The sequence below is a fragment of the Ambystoma mexicanum genome, chromosome 10 (genome assembly GCF_040938575.1).
Source record: "Ambystoma mexicanum isolate Mex_15411 chromosome 10, UKY_AmexF1_1, whole genome shotgun sequence".
Taxonomy (NCBI): domain Eukaryota; kingdom Metazoa; phylum Chordata; class Amphibia; order Caudata; family Ambystomatidae; genus Ambystoma; species Ambystoma mexicanum.
Window position 1 is genome coordinate 323938133 of NC_090932.1, and position 25621 is coordinate 323963753.

A 25621-nucleotide genomic window follows, 5' to 3' on the forward strand; every position below is an offset into this window, starting at 1 on the left:
TGCCTTTCACTGGCTTCACTTCCGCTTATCTCCTGCAACCATTGAGGGTTGTCCCAGGTTCCACCATCGCCCACCCACCTCTTGGACTGCCCCCCCACGCCCCCCACTATGCCCACCATTTTCTGCACGAGGTTCCCCTTTTCTTTAAGACGGTGCTCTGCTGAACTCACCCATTCGTGAGTGTGCATTCGTCACACCTTCATATAGGTAAGTGTCTGTCTCATTTCAGAAGGCATGATAGTGTCAAATTGACCTAAGGACTATTTAAATATCAGAAATTAAAATCTGGATGTGACACGCCTCTATTGAGAAATTCACTGTTTACACTTATTAACCTTAGGTACGTCCTTCATTTTACAAATATATTTGTCACTCCTTTAACCATCAGAATGAGACTGGAAACTGCTTTAAATAACAGATGGTGGTACTGCCACTAGTTGGCACTTGAGCCATCCTCTAGAGACTACCACGAGATTCCTAACTTTGAACATTGTACAACAGTTCTGTTACTGACTTGAATAGCTGCAAGCAGGAAAAATAATAGGAAACAGGCCTTCTTCTGCACCTCTAGAACAGGTTACGAATGCAGATCAGACTTGATCCCTCTATCCTGCACATTAGGAGGGACCTGAAAACCCTACTCTTCAAAGAACAGCTCACAAACTGCTATCCTTTCACTGAACCCTACTGTGCTATTGCCCTCTTGGGTGCCCCAAGCCTGTACATTCCTACCCCACCCTAGCAATCGCTGCTGTCCCAACACCCTATCTGTTTCCCCAGGGATATGCCGTACATATACAGCTCTCTCTGGCTTCCCCGCTAGATTTGTGCATTATTAAGCCCATATATTGTTATAATAAAAGACTTCTTCAGGGCCTTCTCTGCTTCCTGACTTCTCACATCGAATGCAATCATAACAAGATGGGTGGACGGTATTTGAAAGTTAAAGGGAGTTATTTAGGAGAAAGTGATAATATGGTGAGTAAATCCGGTTATTTCACATCTTCCTGCTGCCTCCCGTACCCATTCCTTCATAGGATGCACGCAGGGCGGAGATGTGACCTGGGAAGCTTTGTGCAGCAAGAAAAGATTCTATATTTACAATTGGTTATTTACAACACGCTTAATACCGAGGAGGTTTGAAAGCGCAGACCGGGATTCAAACCTGTGTTGCTCTGCGTCATCTTGCTTCTAAGAAGAGTGCATTGTCACTGAGCTATACTCCCCGTGCTAATGACACAAGAGTGTATATGAGGCCTTACCTAAGCACAGCTCCTCCCTATCATGCCCTCACACTGATCCTCACATGGAAAACACAAGCCATTATCTGCCTTGCCCAGCCTATCTCTGCTGAATTGGACCAAAGTCGTCACAACAACAAAAAACCCATTACAAAATAAAATGTGAACTTCCACAGATGGCCACATGTTTCATCACAAAATTAATACAAGTTTTCTCTGTAAATAACCATAAGGAACATGAACATCCAAAGCTCAACCAAAGCATAATGCTCCCGGGTTGCAAGACTAATGCAACACGCAACCAGGGAGCATTATGCTAATTAGTCATGTGTATTAGGGGGGTTCGCCTGTCTAGATCTAAAATGTGGCTTAGACTTGAAAGAACAAAAACTTGGTACTAAAAGATAATTATAAACGTGTACAAATTCGCGGCCATGCTATAATTGATATTGTTAACAAAGCCATTAGAAGTAGAGTGACAATTGATTAACATTCCTTGTAAAATGGATGGGAAATAAGATGCAATTATGCATAGAATGTGTTAAAAACCATTTCTAAACAAAAAACTAAAACAGGAATATTCTTACACCACAGTTGATAATCAAGTACTTTCACGATATACAACGCACCCTCGAAAATTACGAACAAGAACACACATATGTGGGTGAGTATTATGTGACATTCTGGTCTATAAAGATAAATTATAAACACCTACCTGTAGATGCAGACATGACAACAGAGTAATCTAGATCTACATATCAACAGATCAAGGAGCATAATATAATGCTTGAAAAAGATCTCTGACACCATAGAACAGAGACCGGCTAGATGCACATAGGATAGCCAGAGTGGTAAGCCTAATGTTGCAACACTGGGATTATGGTAGAAAAAGTTGGATATGATATACGTTCTTATGGCCCCTCCTTGTATATATTTTCTTTCCCATACTTTAGGGATTGCAAAAAGAACCTTGAGACGTCCCACAATCCATTCAAGGTGCCCTCCTCCAACTAGTGAAACGGAGCGCAAGTCAAGAAATCAGCGGACTGTCTTTTTTTTAATCATCAACTGTGACTATGATGAACACAGTCTGAGTCCTGAAGAAAGCGGAGAACGGGAACCATTCCGCTGAAACCAGTTGACCAATAGAGGGTCGGCCTGATTACCCGACTCCCCTGACTCAGCATACTCAAAAGTTGAGCTTGTTTGAACTAAATCTAGTTTTTAGTTGTTAATGTGCGGTTAAAAGTAAACATTGACAACACACATGGGATGATTCAATTACTTTCCCATATGAATGTTCTTTTAAACAATTTGATAAAAGTGGAAACAATACGAATAAAAGTAAAAAAATGTTGACATCCACAAGTGTGCGCCAACCTTTAGTGATTTAGGAAAGTAGTGAGAGAGGTTAGGGCAAGTTCTCTCTTCTACCCCTTAACCTTAATAGGCGACACACTAGCGTCCTACTAGGGTTAGTTACATACATCTAGGGATATGAAGAGCTCCATGTAGGGGCATTTAGTAATTTATAGGGAATCAAGTTGAGGAATAATATGCTAAATCAATTATTCTGTCTATGATGTGTTAAAACTACAACGGGTGAACACAGAACGTGCCAACCCCTAGACTTTATGTGTGATTATTAAGCCTTAAAGATGAACACAAATGAAACTATGGGCCTCATTATGACCCAGGCGGTAGGGGGTTAACGGCGTTGGTAGAGCTGTCGGCACCTTTAACCCCCTACCGCCTCATTACGAGGTCTGCCTGCGGGTCCCGCAAGCAGATCAGGATGCTAACAAAGGGCCCGTCATTAACGGGCCCATTATTACCATCATCCCCATTCCCATTGAACCCTCCAAGGTCGTAATGGCGCGGTATTTCCCCATTCAAGGAACCCGGACCAGGTACCCGGTATGCGGGTAGCCTTGCCGCTAAATGCGGCGCGGCTACCTCCATACTTGTAATGAGGCCCAATGTGATAAGGTCATCTGTTTGTAGCATTTTTTGAAACAGCTACGTATCTTCTTTCTTCTAAGATTGCAAGAAAAACTGAAGTTCCACAGGATTGGGCTTCTGAAAACCCTGCTCTGTGTGGGAAAAGCAATCATGTGAGGGCTTCCCAATCACAAACATATTATAACCACATAAAAATGACATCAATTATTATTATTGTTATTCTTAGGGTATTTATTGAGTGCTGACCTAGCTTCAGGAAGTAACCAAGCGTGTTACAATCATAGGGGGAGGGACATGGTGAGGGAAGCAGAGAAACAAAGGAGTGCGGAGCTAATACCAGGGGAGGGGGTTAGTGGGCAATGTGGCAGCAAGACCTCTAGAAGCAATCAGGGTAAGAAACAGTTGGGATCAGGTCACTCAGTCTCATGTAGGGTGGGGAGTGGAGGGTGTGTGGACCTAGGTGCTTGGTAGGAGCCATTCCTTGAAGAGGAAGGTCTTGAACTTCTTCCTGAACGGCAGAAATGAGGGGGCGAGTCTGATGTTTACAGGAAGGAGGTTTCAGAGTGTTGGGGCATAGACAGATAAGAAGGGCAAGCACACCTGATAGCAGTGTAATGCAACATACTCCACATTGATACAGAGTTGAGGAGGAGCTGACTTTGATTCCTACTGATGTTACCCATGCCCTATTGCGAGAGCAATGCTGGAACAAAGGATAGGGTGATTGTCCAGCTAATCCTACCTATCAGTGAGCTAATCCTAGGCTACGCTGGTGTGCCGCCTATCTAAAAGTGGATAGAATAAGAAACCGCAGGAGAATATATTTTTCACTGTTTTTTATATCATTTCTAGAAGGCCGCAAAAGGGTTGTTCTCGAGACCCTTCTGATCTCTATTTGCTCATTCTCTCCTCCTCTACAACGGCTCTCTGTCCCTCACACATAAAAGAAATTATAGAAGGCCCACCCGACTATTTATGGTAAAACCTAATTTATTATTCCAGGCTGACTGCACCAATACCTGCCAGTATTCCTATATAAGAGCATACTTAAGTTTGCTTGTGCACAACACTAGTAATGATACTGTAGGAAAACATGCAAATGCTGGCTCAGCCAATATATGGCATAATCCCCACCTAATAAAACACTCCTATCGGCTGTGCCTTTAAAAATTCCATGTCACAGTGAGAAAACATGTGCAAACTGGTTGCTCAATGTAGGCCTGTCTAGACACGTGATCACATTTATCACCAGGCCTGGCTGAAGATGTATGGGGGCCCATTTCATCTTGAGGGTTGGGGTACCCCTTGCTTAGTGTGGAAAACATTGTGAGGCACCTGTGGGGTGCATATATTATAACGGAGACAAAGTAATACACCTGGGGTTAATAGCCACCTATTATCAAGAGACGGCCAGCCAGAGGGAGCTGTAACACTAAATGCACACCGAAAAGCTATAAATTCGTCTTTGTAAACAAATGACTGATGTGGAGGAACCTGTGCTAAAGGGCAACAAGGTAATAAGAACACTTTTGTATACCCCAAGGGAAGTGACAGCCAGAAGGGCTCCTCCACATGCAGCTTGTAAGGCAAGCACTGAAAAGCACACATTTAAAACCCTAGAACTAAAGTAATATAGAAAGGAATACATATCCGTGCTATAAGACTGCTGACTGGCAACAAGGGGAAGTTGCTGGGGGGGCTCCCTGAGGCATGAGGCTCCTTTCAACTGAAAAGGTTTAAAGTCCCTGACGCCGTCCCTGCTTATCATACTTGCTTTATCATAGTTGTCCAGTATAAATGCCACGGAACAGTAAAATGCCAATGGCTGCACGAAAATGCCAGTCTAGCCACGCAATAACATTTATCGTGCTTGCTTTATCATAGATTCCCAGTAAAAATGTGAAAAGTGCACATTTTGATTGATCAACCTGACGAATATATCTAAATCCTTCTAAAAATTGAAAAGTAATGTGAGCTTGAAATACACTCTCTATTGTATGAAAATGCACTTTCGAGATTTAAAACCCCCCAGAAATGGCACCCCTAGTCATGGCTTGTGCAGAGTACTGTTAAAGTTACACGAAATGCACACTTGTGTGGTACACTATAGTAAAACAAAAGGGGTGATGGCTGGAAGGTTTAGAATGAATCTTACCCTCTGGGATTTCTTTCGGCAACCCTCATCGTTCTTCGCCTGCCAAACCATTATAACTGTGGAAAGACCATATGCAAATCAGGCTTATGTGGTATGTCACTCCTTTAACTGGGGTGTGTTGCCCCTTTAAGGAGACGAGTGATGACTTTGTCACGACTTAAACCAATAAAAGGGGGCTCTGCATGCACGTGCAGGCACTGCAGCAGGGACCCAGTAAGTGGCAACTCTGTGTCCGTGTGTTTCCTTTGGTGTGCTTGCCGTGTGCCCATGTCCTTTGTCTGAGCCCCGGCCTGTGTGATAATAGGGCCGAGGCTAATGTATGCTGGGTGCCCACAGCATTGGTATTAGGTCAGTTGATCCCGACATCAGCAGGATGACCCCTGTCCGGAGATCTGCTGCGTGATCACAGCCTGCTTAGCCCTCTGGGTGATCCCGGTATCTGCTTTGTCCCGTTCCGGTGCCCCGAGAGCGGGACACCACAGCTTGGTCCCACCCAAAAATGCAGTAAGATTTTTAAAAAACCTAAACCCCTACTCATGGCTTGTGCAGGGTACCGTTAAAGTGAAAGGAGACACCAACTGAAATGCGCACAGACGGCGGACGACAGGGGTGTTGCTAGGTCTGGAAAAGACCCGGGGCTACGCTGATGTTGAAACTGTTGGGACTGGGGGCTAGCTAGCCTTTTGGCTGTAGCTCCTGAGATTCTACCCGGGGCTACAACCAAAAGACCAGGGGCTATAGCCCTCTTAGCCCCCCCCTAGCAACGCTTCTGGCGGATGACATTCACCACTGCAGCATGCCCTATTTAAGACCTCTGTACCTGGCAAAATGAAGCACTCTGCGCTATGGTACAGGTGTGCCTAAACCTCAAACACTGCCACCTATTTTTTATTGAATTCGATATTGTAGATTGGAAGAGTGATTTGAAATATAGGCTGCAAATAACCTGTGCTGCCGCTCATGCTTTTCTAATCCCGGGTTCTTCCCAAAACGATCAACGGGGAATCACAAATGAGGAAATCTCACCAGCAATAATAAACACGTACAAAATGAGAGTATAGCTAAGTGAAACTCAAGTAGGATAATTGCTATATTTTCATGTGCCAGCAACATGTGCCTAATGATTTTTCCTGTCTTAAGTGACGTAATTCATTTTACTTACGGCCTAGTCCTCTGCGTTCTCCAAGATGTCGGCCTAAGCGTGTGGTCTTTGTGTTCCAAACTGAAAGCATTATGGCCAGTCAGGGAACTAAAAATAATTTCAGTGAAGTTAAAGAATTCTCGCTGTTCCTGTTCTGCTGAATGTCATACCACAGCTCAAACTGCTGTGCATTCAACTCAGTTTTAGCCCCAGCTAGTTTTCAATTAAGCAAGGTCAGGCCGGCGTCAGGCTCGGCCTCACTTGGCCCTCATCTGGCGCCATTTCCTGTGCTGCTGACACCAGGCCTCCTCACACTGCAACTCATGCTTAGCAATATTGTGTGTGGCTGCAATCCGTCTGTGCATGAAGATGGTTTTCTAAAGAGGGCAGAGCAGCCCACAGGCACTTAGCAAGGATTGTGTGTTTTCTGGGGCATTGCCCCAAGTAACCAAAAAATGACCATTAAAAGCAGCGTTCTTAAAAAAAATCTATTTAACATGGTGGGCTTTGAAGGGCTTTGAAGGGTTAAGCGAGCTCATTAGGGATGCAAGTAAAATAAAAACAGACAGTATTTTAAAAAACCTATGATACAAGATTTATTTATTTTTACATTTATAGCAGCACACAAACCTCTGCATAGCATAGTCCATATGGTGCAAGACCACAAAAAGGGTCACAAACATACAGGTATATCTTGAGAACACACGCCGGTAAAACCTCGCCTCATGGTATGGGGGGGCTACTACCGGTATGTAAGCAAACATGAATGACAAAATAAGCATGAGTGCACATTCTGGCGGAGCCTCACCTCATGGTACGGGGGCTATTACAGGCATGTAAGCAAACATGCATGACAAAAAAGGTATGTGCGCACATTCTGGCGGCGCCGCGCCTCATGGTGCAGGGGCTACTTCAAGTATGTAAGCAAACATATATGACAAAATAAGTATGAGTGCCCATTCTGGTGGAGCCTCACCTCATGGTACGCAGGGCTGCAACAGGCATGTAAACAAACATGAATGAAAGAGCAAAGAGACAAAGTAAGGTTGTTGCATGTATGTTACAGGTTAGCATTAGGCAAAGAAACAAAAATAAGGTGCGTTACAGACATTTTACAAATATAGCCGTAGGCTGAACGTTAAAATCGGTAGGTTTCCATACATGTTACAAGTTGAGCACTAGGCTAAAAGTCCATTCAGCTGAAACATTAGGGACAGTCCGCCGAGGCTTTTGCAATAGAGTTGCTGGTGTAAAAAATGCCAAGAACGTATTTGAAGGTTAATAATAACAGTGGTTACAATGCTGGCCATGTTACAAATAGGACAATGTTCAAAGGCGAGTCATTAAAGAGCTGCAAAATAGGCCAAACCTCCACTTGCTAAACCATCATTGGATTTAAGCAAGCATGGAGAGTAAGTAGCGTTGCTAGGAATCATCCAAAGGAAAGAGGCAAGGAGGAGCATGTTAGCAACATGGCGCCCAGTGTGACTGGACGCTGCTGCCATTATGCATGGTATTGCTGCACAGATTAGTCAATGCTAATGTTTGATTTTTCTGTCTTTGTGTTTTTCTTCCTTCCAGTCCAGACAGCGCGCAAAGGTGCGGTGCGCAGTGTGTGCCTGGTATTCTGCCACGGGAGCGGTGTCAGAGCTAATAAAGACACCTCCATCCTTTACAGACATGAACAATGCAAGCGAACATGAGGTGGCAAGTGGATGCTAGGAAATGGGCATCCACTGCTAGTGGCAGAGAATGCTGCCTGGTAGAGTAATAGAGGTGATGGGGAGTAAGGGGAGATAGATGTTTTGCATAGCAATATGAGTACAATAAAGGAGAGACAGATATGAGGAGCACTTTACCTTCTTGTTTTGAAATTGACCAGATAAAGTTAGCAGCTGCGACCAGGAAAGTGGTTTGAAGTTTGAGATTGGTGCTGCCGAAAACAGAGTTGGGCAAGGGCACCGATGCACGGTATGCGACCGGACAGGCCCAGGCAGGGTTCCAAGGCCTTATGTATCAGCCTTTGATGTCCGCTCCGCCATCCGGATTGATACTGCTATAGTGAATGTAGTTTCCCATAGCCAATGACATGGCGCGACCTGGGCGGGCTGGGGAAGCAGATGTCTCGGTAGAATTAATGGAAGGGAGACAGCCATGTTGGTGTGAAAGATGTTGTTTGAGTTGGTGATTGACAGTGATTTTAATAGGTTAGTGATTTTAACTTGGAAGACCGAAGAACCACCTGGAGTTGGTAGATGAGAGGTAATAAAGCAGTCTGGGTAAGAGGGAAGCAAGTATCCTGCAGAATTCAGGGTCATACCATCTTGCATTACCAAACCTAACCACTCTCTCTGAGCAATGATGGCTGTATTCTGGTGGGTCAGGAACGTCGAATATATGTGAGGATAAGGGGCTGAAGGAGGACACTGATGAAAATAGCATCCAGATTGCATCTGGTGATCAAATGTGCAATATCTGTTTTATTTAGAACTGCTGAGGAAGCATTAACCAGCCTTACATTTCAGATCTGATTGGGTGGTTGAGTATACGATATGATATGATATGGCATTTATAACGCGGCTGTACACAAGAGCATGTGTGAAGGAAAGTGATATCAGTATCAGGTTTTGTAGACTGGGATTGGTCAGCCTGTCAGCGACAGTGTCTTCTTTGGCTACCGGTAAGTTCAGGGATGGCCCGAATGTCTTCAGGAGATTGATAACACATGGTGGATGCTGTGTCTTTTGTGTTAGTGTGAGTGCACCTTCCTGCCTTGAACAAGCTGAAACAGCTATAAACAGGTGCCCTTTTCAGATTTGGGTTGTTTTACCGAAGTGCAAACAATCACGCTGGAATTGACTGTAGTCGATTTTGCCACAATTCGGTTTTCAGAGAAACAAACCAAATTTGGGCACAGAGCAAACCCCCAACACCCTTCCCCACCACCTACTTACCTTTTGCTTGGCTCCCGCCGCATCTCCTATACCCCTGCAGTGTCAGTTTCGTCCCTCTAACACAGGTCGGATCTGACGCTGCAGAGTCCCTTTTTCTTTTTTGCTCCTTTTTTTTGTGTCCGGCAACCCCTGCTCCTCATGTTCAGTATTTTGGGCTTCGATTTGCTTGTAGTGGCCGAATTTGGTCAAATGCTCCATACGAGTATTTCTTTTGGATCAATTTGGGAGATTTCCCCTTTTCTGCAGCAGTCCTTCACTCAGTAAGCCATCAAGACAGACTGGGATCAGCAAATTGCAAATGTAAGTACATTTGGTCAGTGAACACAGTTAACAATTGTAGAGGTTATAAAGACAACCGAATCAGGGTGCTTTGAGGTTGTCTCTGTACAGTTTTATAGAAATTATTTGAATTTAGCCAAATATTGCTTCGTGTTTGTTGGCTCTGTATATTCCGCTTGGTGTGCAAGGCCCTCTCTATTTCAGTGTCAGCACACAGGAAAATGACAGGAGACACAGTTATTTACTAAGTTGGAATATGTATTATACATCACATCATAATTACAGTATATATTGGTACACCAAAATATTGTTAAATTACGATTGAAAATGTGTCCTTTTGACATGTGACAGAATATTCTTATCATGGAACGTTAAATGAACCAAACAGTATATTTCGTGCAAAATAAGCACTAGTTCAGCTCCCAGAATTAATTAAATCCCAGATATTTAGAAGTATTTTGAGAAACCTGCTACATCACTGAAAAAGAAAATATAGTGTAAGTGTAAGGTGTATGTGCTTTGTGATTTATAAATAAAATTGAAACCCTAATTAGCATCATCATAGTAGGACGTCCATCTGCAATTTGGGATCCGTGGAAGATTTGAACATCTAACATTGAAATGTGAAATTACAATTCATCTTATTGGTGCCTGTAATCGTAAATGAAGTAACTGAAAGTAATTTGTTATGAAGAGACACTCTGGAGTCAGTAGGTTCTTTTATTAGGTGCAGGTTACAAGAAGACAGGAACATTACAGGCATACATTAGGGTAGTAGGGTACAGGTCAGGAGCCCACTGGCTCTCATCACCCACGCTCCCAGCTCCAACTGCCGTGGTGCAGAACCTCTTTTACATCCATGCAAACATTCTCTGCACGCATACAACATTCTTGCAGTGACATCACTGCTCAGGCAACCAGGAAGGACAAGGCTCCACATTATTCTTTCGGGAACACACTTAACTGTGGCATTGTGAAGGTAGACCTGCATCTTGGAAAATAGTGTACAACATAAGCCCCACTTCCCAGTAGTCCAAAAGCAACTGAAAGTCTGAGAAATTCAGGCCATTTTAATTTGCAACACATTCAACATCATAGAAGATGCAATCAAGTAGTGTCTCTGCTCTAGCTCATAATCAATAGTTTGTAATAGATAGTACGCACTATTTGAAATGTAAATCAGCTCGACAAGTGGACAATCATATATGAACTGTAACTGCAGTACTTTAAACATTATTCAGAGAACTGTTTGACCTTTCAATTTCAGGGTGGATGTGGGTTTAAGAAAGACACTGTCTACCGTAGATTGTTTGATTTCTTTTTTTTTGTGAAACTATGATTGTCAAGTTGTGTTCAAACATACAGAGAAAAACAATACTAATTTGTGAATTATACAGGAAAATACAAGAGAGCAATGTCTCAAACAGTCATTCATCTATGTTTTTCTATGTAGGGATGTTTGACCGAATGTATATGAAAATGTTAGTTAGACAAAATAAGCAGGCTGCAGTGTATTAGTTCTCATTCTATACTAAATGTGTTTGTATTGTTTTAAAGGTGTCATGCCGAGCACTGGAAATTAAGGGACCAACTGCCTGTCCTTGATTTATCATTTTAAATAAATACAAATATTCTGATTTTAAAAATCCTGTTTCTTGTCCTAGATTGTGAGGAGGGATTGTTTCTTTGGGCAGCATTACATTTGGGCCATTTGTCTGTGGCTGGTAGGGAAGTCAAGGTAACTCCATGACAGGTAATAGGAGGAGACGTACAAAGGATACACCCCGGATGGTCAGTTCCCAGTCTGAAATGAAGGAAAGAAAGGCGTAAGTCTAACACTTGTACTACTGCTGATTACCTATGCGCTATATGTATACACTTATGGAAATGTCATTCCAAGTATGCTTGTGCTGTCTGTAACTACGCCATGATACCTCAGGGTCTGGGCGTATCATGAATGTAACAAATAAATAAATAAATAAATAAATAAATAAATAAATAAATAAATAAAGTCCCAAACAACCACCCCGAAAACAAGATATGCCTGACCCCAGAGAAAGTCAGATCAGAAACCTAATGCAGTGTAGCCTTCAGCAGTCCATAGACCACGGCCTGACCACATAATGGCATGAGGACCAAGCCCATAAAACAATAGTCCACTGTAACTTAACCCGACTGCACACAGATCCCAACTAAATGTTCTTAAGGAGGTACAGTTCCCAGTCCGAGGAGCTAGTGATGGACCTGCTAAGAGCTGGAGTTGCTTAAAGCTGGAGTTGCTGCAAAGGATGTGTACAGGGGGTAGAAGATAGACAGGCAGCAAGAGGAGGAGATTTGCGGGGGAGCATGTATGAAAGAGGGGTTTGGTAGAGACAGCGGGGAGAGACCCAAGACAGAGATGTCCTCAAATGGAATTCAAAAATATTGAAGGGAATATGAAGCAGTGCAGCCACACACACACACACACGCACGCATGCACGCACGCACGCACGCACGCACGCACACACACACACACCATCCCCCCCACCGCTCTCCCCCCCCAAGTCAAAACGTAAAACAGCTGTCCAGGAATAGGCAGCAGAATGTGGTTCTCAGAAATGTCCTATGAACAAATCACACGACCAGAGAGAAACTCTTAGTTGAGTTTGGAGCCGCAGTAACATTCAAGCTTTCAGCTCCTCTATTTTAATTACGCCTTCAGAATTGTCTACGCCAATCTATGAGGATACGTGCTACAGGATAAAAGCTATGTCAATAGGGAAATGAGTTTTAGGAAACATTGTAGCATTCATTTTAGAATGCTTTAACAAGTTTTTTTTTTTTTTACAATGTTATTAGCTTTCTCAGCAATCTTTTATCTCTGTGTTCTTACGATTAAATGAAAAGGTGTCTTCCATTTTTTGTGCTTGAACGTTTTTACCGCGAATAGAAGTTATTTGACTGACTGATAAAAGCTAAGAGTATAAAACCTTTCCAGAGCTCTGAAGGGAGTTCTACACTGCGGGAAGGTCCTGGACGCTGAGAAGAAAAGCGAGAAAATGGTGCATTTCGGGCAAAAGATCCTGATGGTCCCTCATCTGGCACCAGAGACAATCTGCAAAAGAAATACTGAATTCATGTTTATTCCTAAAGCACCCAGCTTTTCCGAAATGTCCTGCTCAACCAATCAGGGCGAGCAAAGCAAGAGGCACAGGGATGTAATCCATGTGGGGAGAAAAGCATTGGCCAATATATGGTTCAGATAAATTCTGTGTCCTCCAGAGGTGATCTTTGCCACCAAAGGAATGAAGCATCAAATAATCAGTCCTGAAAACACGCCTTTGCATTAATTTCATGTGGTTTATTACCTCTGGGTAACGCAGGCAATGTGAATACCTATAAATGCTTGGTACCCCCAAAATCAGGACACCTAGCAGAGGACACACCGCGTGCAATGGAGACAGAAGAAATTATTATTAATACTTTCAACAATGTCATGTTTTTTTTGCAAAATATTCATTTTTCCTGAGGTCTTGGAGCCATATAACAAGGGCATGGGAAGCCATCCTCACACTGAACTATTGCTTTAGTTACTCAGAATTAGAGCATGTGTGAGGGTGCTATGTTTTTACAAGGTCCAGAGGTTGATGTTGACTAGCAAAGTACACACCAGACTGTTATTTCTATAAGACGCAGTGGTCGAAGTGAGCGGGAACGGTCGAGAGCAGCATTCCACTTCAATTTTTGCTGTTAACAGCTCCACTACTTTTTGCAACCATTTTCACCATCCCAGAACTGTTCTTCGTGAAGTTAAAGCACACTTCTCCACTGTTCCACTGGATAGCCATTACAGTTAAACTGAAATCAGTTTTAACTCAATTGGCTGTCAACCAGCAGGAGGGCAACTGTAGAGGAGCAGCGGCATGCCTGTGCTGGAAACCCTGCCCCACTACCTCTCATATATTGGAGATCTGAGATTGCGCGGTGTTTGACACCTGCAGTTGTGCCAATACCGCAGCGTGTGTTCGAAAGAAGATACCCATTGAGACAACCCGACTGAATGTATTCCCGAAGGGATGACATGAGGGAGGAACTCCCTGAAGGAACACGAGAAGGAGCAGAGAAAAGAAGTCAGTGACGTCACAAAAAGTAGTCACGACGTCTCGGGATACTGACTGAAGAGAATGTAGGATCCTAAAGAAACTAAACACGAAGAAAGGAATCGAGTGTACTCTCAAATATAAAGGAAGGAGGTTATATGTGCACGAAGTGCTGCAGAAAATCAAACGTTCAATAATTGTACAGATGCTGAAATGCAAGGGCCTCCACGTCATCATAGAAGCTGGCTATACCTAGTAAGTAGAGCATAGGCAAAGTCGCCATTGTATAGAAGCTCTAAATCGGTACCATGAATTTAAGCCAGGACCCATGAAGCGGGCAGGGAAATCTGTGTGGGCGCAAGAATAAGCAGAATCGTTAGCAAGGTTGTCTGGGCTGGAGTCAAGACTGAAGCAGCCAGGGTCAGCAATCTATTCTGGAAAGGAGCAAACCTGCGAAGGATGAATCATCCCTTGCTAATGTTCAAAGAAAGAACACCAAAAGTGCCAAGTTTGATTCATTTAGAGCATTTTAAACCAGCACAATTAACCAAATCGTGGTGTCCTGTCATGTGAGTCAATGATGAAAATAGAATTCGAACTTGGAGTCCCAGAACATGATAGCGAATTCTCTCACTCCCATGTATTCTAAAAGACAAGGATACTTTGCAAGGCCAAGTTCAAAGAAAATCTTTATGGCAGAAGGCATGGGCGATGAGAGATGTTGGGCTAATTGGGTGGGGAGGTAGTGTCATGCCCCATCTCCTTGCACCCGGGTCTGGGCGTACGTGCTGCTAAGTGAACCGAATGTTCCAGACCTGGCACAAGTGTGCCAACCAATTGAAGTAGTCCATATAACGAAGAACCCTATAGTTTTAAGACAAATGAGTAACTGTGTTTCTGAAGATTACATGTTTTAGAGATAGGCATATGTGTTCAACCTAATAGTGGGCAGCCAATCACAATCCTAGTTCCTATAGAAAATATACTTAGATGTTCCCCTTAAGCCAATCCCAACCTTTAGTAGGTTTTTCATTGTTGCCATGTAGCATGACATCAACTCTAACATATTTTTGATATAAAAGCTATGATTTGTACGAAGTTCGGTGAGAGAAATCGAGCGTATGTCCGTTGATGTTCGTTGTAACTCCCTGTTTTAGATAATTGTTAATAAAACAGTACTTTTACATCTTCCTGAGTTGGTTCGGTTAGTTGGACAACCTTTGAAAAATGTGTTGCACGTTGCTCCCTTCCTTCCTATTTTGTCCCCCGCCAGAGTCACAGTTCCACACATTTTTTAGTACACTTCTACCACTGATAAGACATCCTTCTGAAATAACTCAGCTGTTCAGTCTCTTGCTTCAGAGGGCCATATGAGCACACATATGAATCCAGATTCTTCACTGATTTTATCCTGTGTGAGGGAGGGGGGTGAGGGAGAAAATGTTCGCACACATTCCAGCTTTTTTCTCAAAATTCCCAGTTTTCCTTTAGTGTCCTGGCAAGCCAGTTAAGGTGGGACAGGTCAGCAATGCACTTTAAAGCTCCTTGGGGTGTGCAGAAAGAGAAAATATCATACAGCTAGCCTGGCTGCACCGTTCAAGGCCACTTTCAGCCAAGTGGAAACAGGGCACTATTCACTATTCACTATTCACTCATGCCTGAAACCATGCATTTGCTTACTCAGAAGTGGATTCTGTGCATGAATGCAAAGGTGAGGGGAAGCATGGTAGGGGCCATCTGGTTGTGGGAGAGGTTTGCATGGGTCAAAGGAGTTAAGGGGGCTTGGGGATTGAGGAGTGAATGGGTATTTGGGATGGCAGTTCTGTAGAAGAGTTAGGGATGTGGGGGTGTCCTCCGCACATGTTGAGGGAGAAGTGGTGGAGGCAGAAGAATGGGGACTGCATGGGTTCCCCCCCACATTAGAAGCTTAAGGAGGTGTGCTGGTAGGGGATCGAGGGAAACAGGTCATGATGTATTGTGGCAGCAGGAAAGCCGGGCCCAGAAAGATCGGATTCGATAAACCCATGGACCCAAAGCATATGTTGGTGCTATGTTTTGCAGGGTCAATCATTTAATTGCTCCACCTATGGAGAGGGGCACCAAACCCTCATTCTTATGGGACTTCTTTATGACATTCCTTGCCTGAATGAGCTTGTTTTATCACTTGTGTATATCCCGCACATTTAACAAGTCCATCTCTGTCAGCTCTCCCCTATCTTAAGAACCAACAGAATACACATTAGGGTCTAGCTTGCTCACTCACTTGATCCTTTGCAAGAGAGCTGGAAAAGAAGGGCCATGTTTCGCAGATTTCAGGGTTTAACGTGAAATGACTATTTTCCTGTGATCTCTTGGCTAGTGCATTGGTGCTAGGAGGTCAGTGACACACTGATGTATTCTTCTGTGAGGGCAAATATATTGTTTTGCTGTTTTGCACATTTTAGGGTTACCTCTCTTCCACCCTATGAGAGGCATGCCAAGCCATCATTTCTGCAGTACGTCCCTTGCTTGTTCTGACACTGGCTTAGCACTTGTCGCACCTGACCCCCAAACACAGGAGACAGAATAAAACACATAACCCAGTCCAAACTTTAAAGTGACTTGATCATGTTTGAAAGGGCTAGGAGAGTAATTTAGTGTTTTTACAAATGCCACCATCTACATTTTTTGTGGAAATAAAGGTGATAAGAATACGGTAAAATAAATATCCACCATTTCAGTTTTGGGCAAAAAGGTGAGCCCCAGTTAAGGTACTCACCTTTTTCACAGAATCAATTTGCTATTGACTGCGACAGGAAAGCACCCACTTGATGGACTGCTCTGATCTCTGTGATGTTTGCTTGTGTACATGTTTCTGGTGAAAACATTAAGGTCCTGATTTACAAAGGGTTTTGTTTTTCAATGGTATTTTCCCATTCTAAGTCAACAAAAAAAAACATTTGAAAAATAAAGAAACAATCTTCACATTTTCCATAAAATGTATAAATGATGCTTTTGCGCCAATTAAATAACTAGTTGTGCAAAAATCATGCATCATGCTGGGCCGATTCACAAAGGAACTTGGGTACAAAATGTGAGGAGGGTGTTATGTCCCCTGATTCCGTCCGATGAGTCGGAGGGGAATCAGGAGGATAGGCCCAGGCTGCAGGGCCGCGCTGCACAGCTCCAACAGGAGCAATGATGACACGGACGCTCGTGCGTTGCTGTCATGCCCCGGAACTGCTCACTCTGAGTGGGGGCGGGGTTTTTATTGTAAACGCCTTTCGTCACCACGTAGCGGGACGCAAGGCGGATGTAACAGAGGGGACGCTCACATCTCATGGCCGAGAAAACATTTGCATGCATTGCAACTGCAGTTTCTCTGGGTACTGACCAAAACAAAACGGGTAAATCTGTTTAAACAACACAGTGGCAACATTGCCAACAATGATACTGCACGGAGGTACACAAAGACCCATGGAGGGAGTAGGGTCATTAATACAGCCACAATTGACAAAAGAACTTTAATTCTCCCCATGATTCCTTGCAGCTGGCCTGTGAGCATAGATTTACTAACGACTTGTTACCCCCTCCACCCCCTGCCCCCGTTCCCCAAGAGCTGCTTGATTCATAATCTAATTTTCTTTTTCCTGTATTTATCCATGAGTGCTTAAACAGACGCACTCTTACCCACGTATTTACGTAAGCTCCCTCCTAGACGCACGTCCGACTATAAAACAAGTTAGATTGCCGCCTAGCAGCTACAGAAAATAGAAGAAAGCCACACGTGTTTGTCAGAAGTTCCTGCGAAAAATCAGACTCCCTTCCCTCCCCCCTGCCTGAATTTCTGTCCTGTTAAAAGGTAATTTTTCATGCTCTCTAAGTGGCGCGAGATAAGCGGGGAGTAAAGTACACTAGGAACACGGGCATTTATTGTGGCAGACAGGCCGAGGGGGCGGCGGCGGCCTCCACACAGGAAATGTACAGGGAAATTGCAATTCATACTAAGCTCATTAAATTGGCTACTTGCACTAATTGTCCATTTCTTTTTCCTGTTCACGTTCTGCTGTTCTTGGAACTTCCCAGACATCGAAAATATTGCAGGAACAGGAGAGGATTAATACAATTTATACTTGCGTGGGCCTGATGTCTCGGTGTAAAATGGAGGCCTAGTGAGGGGTGTTAATACGCCTCCATTGGCAGTGGCTTTTTCGGCACTACATTGAAGTTTGGGAGCCACCGAGAATGTCACTTTTCAGTGTGACTGCAAAAGTTCCCATTCCTTTACTCTTGTGAGATTTCACACCTCTAGGGCTGGATTGCATAATTTGCACCGATGACCATACATTTTGCACAAGTTACTGGGATTTCTGCACCCATATTTGCACAGACCAGAAATACAAAAAGCATTTCTTGCACTTCTCAGCATGTGTTGTTGTCATATCTGGACTGATCACTAAGTCCCATGTCATTTTTAGTTTAGGCTATTGGGTGGCAGTCTAGCGCCACCTATAAGCTGAAACTATTGCATCAGCGTACAGCTAGAGATAAATGCGATATGAGGAGGGACACAGAGCTTCTAGGTGTTGTTTGGTTATTTTCCCACCCATTGATCATACCTCCCAACTAACACGCTTTTGGTGGGTGTCTTCTGCCACTTAAGCAGCGTATTCACCCGCCAAGGCCCTTTCACACCCATATAAATCAATGGGCTTTCACCCGCCAAATACACAATCGGAAGTTCACACCCATCCAGGGGCCACACAAGGTTGAGAGCTATGCACTGATTGCCTGTGGCCATGCTAATTCCTATGGCCATTTTCGCCCAGTTGCTGCCCCTCCCCGCTAAAAACTCCTCCTCATGGCATCTCTTTGAGCTCGCTTTAATCAAGCCTTACCATCAAATGTTGTACTCAAGTGCCTGCCAGTGTTTTTTCAAAGCAGTCTTTTGAGAGGTAATGACTTAATTGCAGTTGTAAACTTGCTACTGGTGTAATACAAATGTCTCAACCAAGTCTGCTTCACCCACTCTATAAGCACTAGGCGTGCCCTTCACTGAAGTCCTGTTAAAAACAAGCATTGGCAAAGCAAAGCTAACAGTTTTGGCTTGTGTATGAGTATTAGTCTTTTGCCAGGTACTGCTATTAGATGCCAAGGTACTTATACCAATTTACCCTACTACCATCAATGGCCAGTTAATACCACAGTGGTAGTGTCTGTCTGGCAAGTGCCTTCCCATGCCTACACAAAAGCCCAAGCTGTTGGTATTGCCAATGCTTGTTGCACTTGTAAGCAGACCTGTCTTCATTCATGCGCTTGTGGGTGAGGATAACGTGGGATCTATACCATGCGCTTGTGGGTGAGGATAACGTGGGATCTATACCATGCGCTTGTGGGTGAGGATAACGTGGGATCTATACCATGTGCTTGTGGGTGAGGATAACGTGCACTATCAGTACTTCTCCTCCATTCCCCATAGGCAGATCAATAGCAGCTAGCAAAGGAGCAAGCAAATGTCTACACATATTCCTAGAGGGCCTTATTGCGTTCTTTTACAACACAGCGTACCACTTTTCCATCCATATATAGCAATATATAAACAGAAAAAACATGTAACGCCTGTCCAATATCTGAATCTTATGACATTCCTGAATTCCTGATGCATCCTCCAAAATATTGTGCCAACCCGATTAGACTAATTAACAGGGCTAATTGGGCTAGTAAAAAGGCTTTAATGGTTGACAGCTACGAGGCAGCTAGTATAAGCCTTTTAATATAGAATGCTTCAGTGCAATGGGAGACCATTCCCAGTCTTTGTAAATACTTAAAATACAATTCTGTGTTGGGCAACTCCATCAGAAAGGAGACCGAGGTGGATTGAGGGACCTGCAAGTAACAGGCTTTTCTATGAAGGTCATTTCAGCAAAAATAATTGAAATCTCTGGCCAATCCAGGAGGGTGCTTAGGTGGTCTTGGCTTGTATAACTTGACATAACAACAGAGTTCTATCAGGTCGCTGAAGGGTCCGTCACCCAGATATGTGGTCCTATGATCGATGCACAGACCATCATAGAGGTATCAATAGCCCTAATGCAAAGTCTGTACCCTTTGCTCACTAAACCTACTCGAGTGATTAAACATAACCAGTTGATCAGGCAGAATTGGTTCAATGAGGACTGCAGAAAGTCAAAGGAAGCCCTTCTTTCCTGTCTCAGGGCTGGTCCGGGGGTAGACAAAAGTCAACTTCAAGCCCTTAGATTAACCTATAAATCACTAATTGGGGAGAAGAAACAAATCACATTATCAGTGAAGGTGGGAAACACAGAAGCCTGCCGAACTAACGATTCCAACACCTTCAGGCAACTTGTGGTGGGTGATGCTACCAACTCGTCACTCCATTGTAGCATCGCACCCGACATCTCGCATCGTACTTCTCTATCCTGTATAGGGAAAGAATGTAACACCCATTTTCATGAGGTTTGTTTATTTTATTTATCAAATAAATAAAATAATCAAACATCATGAAAATGGGTGTGCCAGCCCAAATGACATGGGTTTTAGAGTTAGCCTAGAGGAAGTAAAGAGGGCAATTGGTGCCATGAGAAGTGGGAAAGCACCTGCCCCAGATTGCATAAGTATTGACCTTTACAAATAATAGCCAGTAGTTTGGGGTCCAGTACTGACCAGAGTGTTTAATGCAGTCATTGAATCGTGCTCAGTACCGACAACCTGACAAGAGGCCGTAATCATCCCCATCCACAAAAAAGGGCCAGCGTGAGCCCCTGGGGAGTTATCATCCCATCTCCCCCTTAGATGGAGCTGGGAAAACCTACCCTAAGGCCATCCTTGAGCATCTGCAGAAATGGTCCTCAACAGAGGGAATATTGAGCCATCTGCAAGTGGGATTTCGGGATGGAATTGGCACCTTGGAGCAATGTTTTTGGCTTGATCTGCTAGTGAAAAAGCATGCATTACTTAATAACACCAAATTGTATGCAATTCTCAGAGACCTCTGCACTGCTTTTGACTCTGTCCAATGGAACAATCTGGGGCAGGTTTTAGTTGCTTACATATCAGAAAGCAAGGCTGTGGTACGATGGGGTGTGGGAGGCGAATGCACAGAGCATTTTGCAGTGCAGCGAAGAGTGAGAGAGCGGTGCGTCTTGGCCCCACATCTCTTCTGACTCTATATTAATGGACCTTATAGAGGAGTTGGTGGGCAAAAGTCTGGACGCCCCCAAGATGGGAAGCACACGCTATCTTGCGTTGTTTTTCACAGATGGTGCTGTGCTTCTTGCCACCAGCCCAATAGGAGCCAAGCACGCCATGTCAACCTTTGCAAGAAAATGTGGGGAGTTGTACATGGACATTAACTAGGCGAAAACGAAGTCGATGATCTTTAGATATAGATCATCTAGGAGATTCACTATCAACATAGAGGTGAATGGGTACAAATAGGAGCAGGTTCCAGCCTATGATTATTTGGGTGTCTGTTTTGCTGTAAACAGCCTTTGGACTGAGCATGCTTGTATGGCTAACTTGAAGCTGGAGAAGTACGGCAGGGGCATAAGAACGTTTTCACAGCTTCATGCTGGGGGCACACTATGCCCAGCCTTGCGAGTACACAGACGGCAGGCTGCTACTGCAGCATTGTATGGAACTGAAATCTGGGGGTATGTAAAATCAACCCACTTGGGAGTTAGCGAAAACAATTTCTTAAAATCATTGCTCTCTCAGCCGAAACAATCGCCAAACGCAATTCTACAACTAGAATGCGACCTTTGGCCGATTGAAGATCTTATTTCTCTAAATCCAATTGTTTTCTGGGTACGTTTGGGGACTTTTCCCACCTTGTGTAATTACACAGCCATGATGACAGATTGTATGTACCTGTCAAGTTTTAGCTGTACAAATTTGATATCCCCAATTTGTGGGACCGTCCAACCTCAATGGCAAAGGTATATTTTGATCTGGTAAAGAAGACGGGCCTGCATGCTTGCACGCAGACAATGGTGACATCTTGCTTCATGTGGTCGTGATTATTTGATCATTAAGGAAGATGACGGGTTTGAATCCTATCTTGATTTTATCCAACCGTCACATGCATGGTCACTATATTTGGATCTACGATACCTACGTATCAGAATGAATCATATTGCCACAGACTGCTTGCATGTATACACTAAAATTTTTCAAAAATCCCGGTGCAGCAATAGAGTGATTCCCGGTTTCCAGCTGTATATCTCATGCTTGCATAATTTTTGGGACCCCTAAAACTGGCCATAAGAATATATCTTGCAGTACTTTAAGGTAATTCAATTTTGTAGGCACCCCAAACATCCTCACCATATTACATGGCAGGCTTCATCTTGTTTAATCAACCTATTTGCATCTTAGTGGAATCATGTCTGCTTATATGCTGTTGCAAGGTTTTTATGATTCTCAATTTACGCGCTTTCCGGTTTACTGTGATTTTATTGCTGAAATAACAGTGTGGTACAATAAAACCTCGGAAAGAAGCCAACGCGAATGACTCGTGCGAAGTAAATATCGTGACCATGGGATTAAGCCCACAAACTCAATTCAACTCTTTATGGATATGAATTAGAAGTTATCCCCAAATAGGAGGAATAATTTGAGACACAGTTACAGCAAAACGCAATAGCCCTGATTTGAAAAAGGCCCAGAAGGGCCGAAACACGTGTTATAAACAAAGGGGCACCATAAGACATTAAAATAAAGTAACGCATTTACATAATTTGGCGCAAAGTCCTGGATCTTCTTTCTTCTTTCATTACAATAAAAAAGTGCACTAAGTATTGCAGCAATAAACATCGACATGCCTTTTGCATGTGCCATTGTAAAAATACCTTTTTTTGGGTGGAAGGGGACCCCTGAGGACTCTTACCTTTCCTACCCCTAAACTCTCCTTGTCTCCCTTCCCTTTATCCCAATTGTAACCTAAATCTGTTTTATCTACACCTAAAACTCACCCCTATCATTACACTTTCTTGCCTTTATTTCGATATTTTTTCTGCTGGTAGGTATTGTTTACCCACTCTATTATTTCTAGAAATATTCCTTCATCTTTGTAAATGTACTCGTTATTATTTCCTGCAATATTATCACTGGCTACCGCGCGGTGATGCCAAGATCAGCATACTCTTTTACCAAGCTCCCCTCTCTTCTGCTCATGTTCTATTTAGGCTCCACATGTATGAACACACATTTATTTCGAAAGTAAACAACCTTTGTTTTGGCCAGGTTTAATTCTAGGCAATAAGCACAGACTCAGTAACCCCCTTGCCACAAAACCTTGTGACCATCATATTGTTATATGTCTGTTGGATTAGCATTAAAATTGCACACAGCGTTCGCATTTCATTCCTTTATAGAATTGAAGGCTTGGCTCTGATCTGACAATGCAACATTTGTGCTTATTTCTCAATCCAAACTGACAAAACCATACAGGGAATGATTATTGAGCAATTGACTTGAAGGATGATATCGGTACATGGAATAACATTTTTCTCATCTGTCGCAACCTGTACCTGAAGTGGCAGCCATTTAGTAAAGAACTTGCCCAAGATGTCCAGCAATGAGTTTGGCTCGTAGCAACATGGATCAGTAGTTTCCCCTTTTTTAAAGAAATGGGCAGAGTCATTAACTTGAAAATTGCATTGATCACATGTTGAAGCACCTGCAAACATCAGTGAATGTTACATGTAAATATACTTGATTTGAGTCTATATGGGCCCCTTACTTTACCTGGTTTTATTGCTTAACATAAGGATATTTTCCTCTGTTGTCAGTAATTTCAAACTTATCTGGGGATAAATCCCAATATTCCATGCAGCATATTGCTCAAGCCTTTGGGAGGGCAGTGTAGAGGAAGAGCCAAAAGCCTCCACTAGAAGCCCACCCCTAACCTGCCTAAATTTTGGGAACCAGACATAGTGACAAAGGCGACACCTGTAATGATGCCAATTACACAAGCAGCCTTTGAAGCAAAGTACCAGTTGAGGAAGCCATTCTTTATGTATCCACGAAGAGCGGACAGCCTCTTAGGAAAGATCCCTGAAGAGGGGGAGAAGGTGAATGAAAGAGCAGACTGGTGACGTCACATGATGTAATGTGACACACTGAGACGAGATAACAGTGGAGAACGTAAAGAGAACATATAGAATCCAGTGACGAAGTAAAAAATCTGTTATGTGTAAAATGAAGATTACATGCGTGAAGAGCACAGAAGAAAATGCAAACTGTTTTATAATTGTACAGAGTCAGCAGCGCAAGTAGACTAAGTGATCATAGAAGCTAGCTATATGTTGTAAACAGACTGCAGGCGGTGCTGCCAAGGTATCTGTAAGCATAAGAAATCTGGATGTTCCACATCGTGTTTTAGCAAACTGGGATCCCATGAGCAGGAAGCCTGAAGTGTGTCGCAGTTCACAAACAGTAGATGACAAGCAAGCAAGAATCAAGGAGGCTTGTCTTGCCCAGTGTCAAGAAGGCCAGTGCAGCTGAGAACTGGTTGTCTATTCAAAGGATACAATTAATACAAGAGACGAGCCAAGCTCCGGCCAAGATGAAGCTTAGAGACAAGTTCTATTTGTTTTAATACCATTTAATATTGAAAAGAAGCTCGAAACATGGTTGTCAGTCATGTAACCTAGATGGAAATAGACCTAAGCAGACTCTGCAGAGACCAGAAGATAAGAGCATGAACACACTCCCTAATATTCACAGGAGTTGTGAAGCCTACAAGGCCATGTTCAAAGACTAATTGAATGACAGAACATAAGAGTGATGATAGATATTGGGCTAATTGGGAGGGGAGGTATGGTCAAGACCAACCCTCCAGCACCTGGAGTACCAGCTTGCATTCTGCTAGCGAGTGGAATATTCCAGAAGGGTACAAGTGTGCCAACCAATTATAGAGGGTCACGTATCTAAGAGTCCCATAGTTTGGGATCCACTAGATCGTCATGTATTTTATGACGATGAAGATGACTTGCACTAGAGGAGGGCTTAGTTGTCCACGTGACAGTAGAGACCCAATCACAACCCTAACCCTCATAGAAAGTATATGTAGATGTTCCTCGCTACCCAACCACAGCCACTCATACGTTTTTACAGTTAGCCACATAGTATGACGTCAATGATGATGAATGTTTACTATAAAAGGATGTTTTTTTATGTAAATTATTGAGAATTTGCTATGAAGCACCCAAAGATGTCCATTGTACTCCCTGTTTTAGATAATTGTTAATAAAACAGCGTACACCTTGCCAACGTCTTGAGCCGACCTTATTATTGATGTTGGAGTAATTTCTGTATCCCCATTCTTCCCATAAGAGCACCCTCGGGTTCAGCGCAATAGGACTGCCTGTCACCAACCATAACTTCTGAAAAGCAGTTATCTTTCTTCTCAACAAGTTAGCTAGTAAGTACCATAATGTAGAATAATGTACCCATCTTTAAGAGTCTTGCAACAAGAAATAACTATGACCAACAATACCTTTTCTTTAATTGACCTGTGTAGCTAATACTTTACCCCATGTCATTCTGAGCCAAGGTGCATAAATGCCATTCATTCATCTTCTCCTTGTGTGTAACCAATAGCTTACATGGCTCAAATGTAATAAGATATTCAGTAGGAATAATGACAACCCCAGGATTTTCCAGAGCAGAGCTCTCTAGAAGAAATGTTTATGATCCTCTTCCCACTTCACACAAATACTGCATTGTCCACAAATAGTTTTGGACCCCCATCCATCAACTTTTCATCCAACCAGATTTTCTTCATATTTTGCGGAGAGATTTCTAAC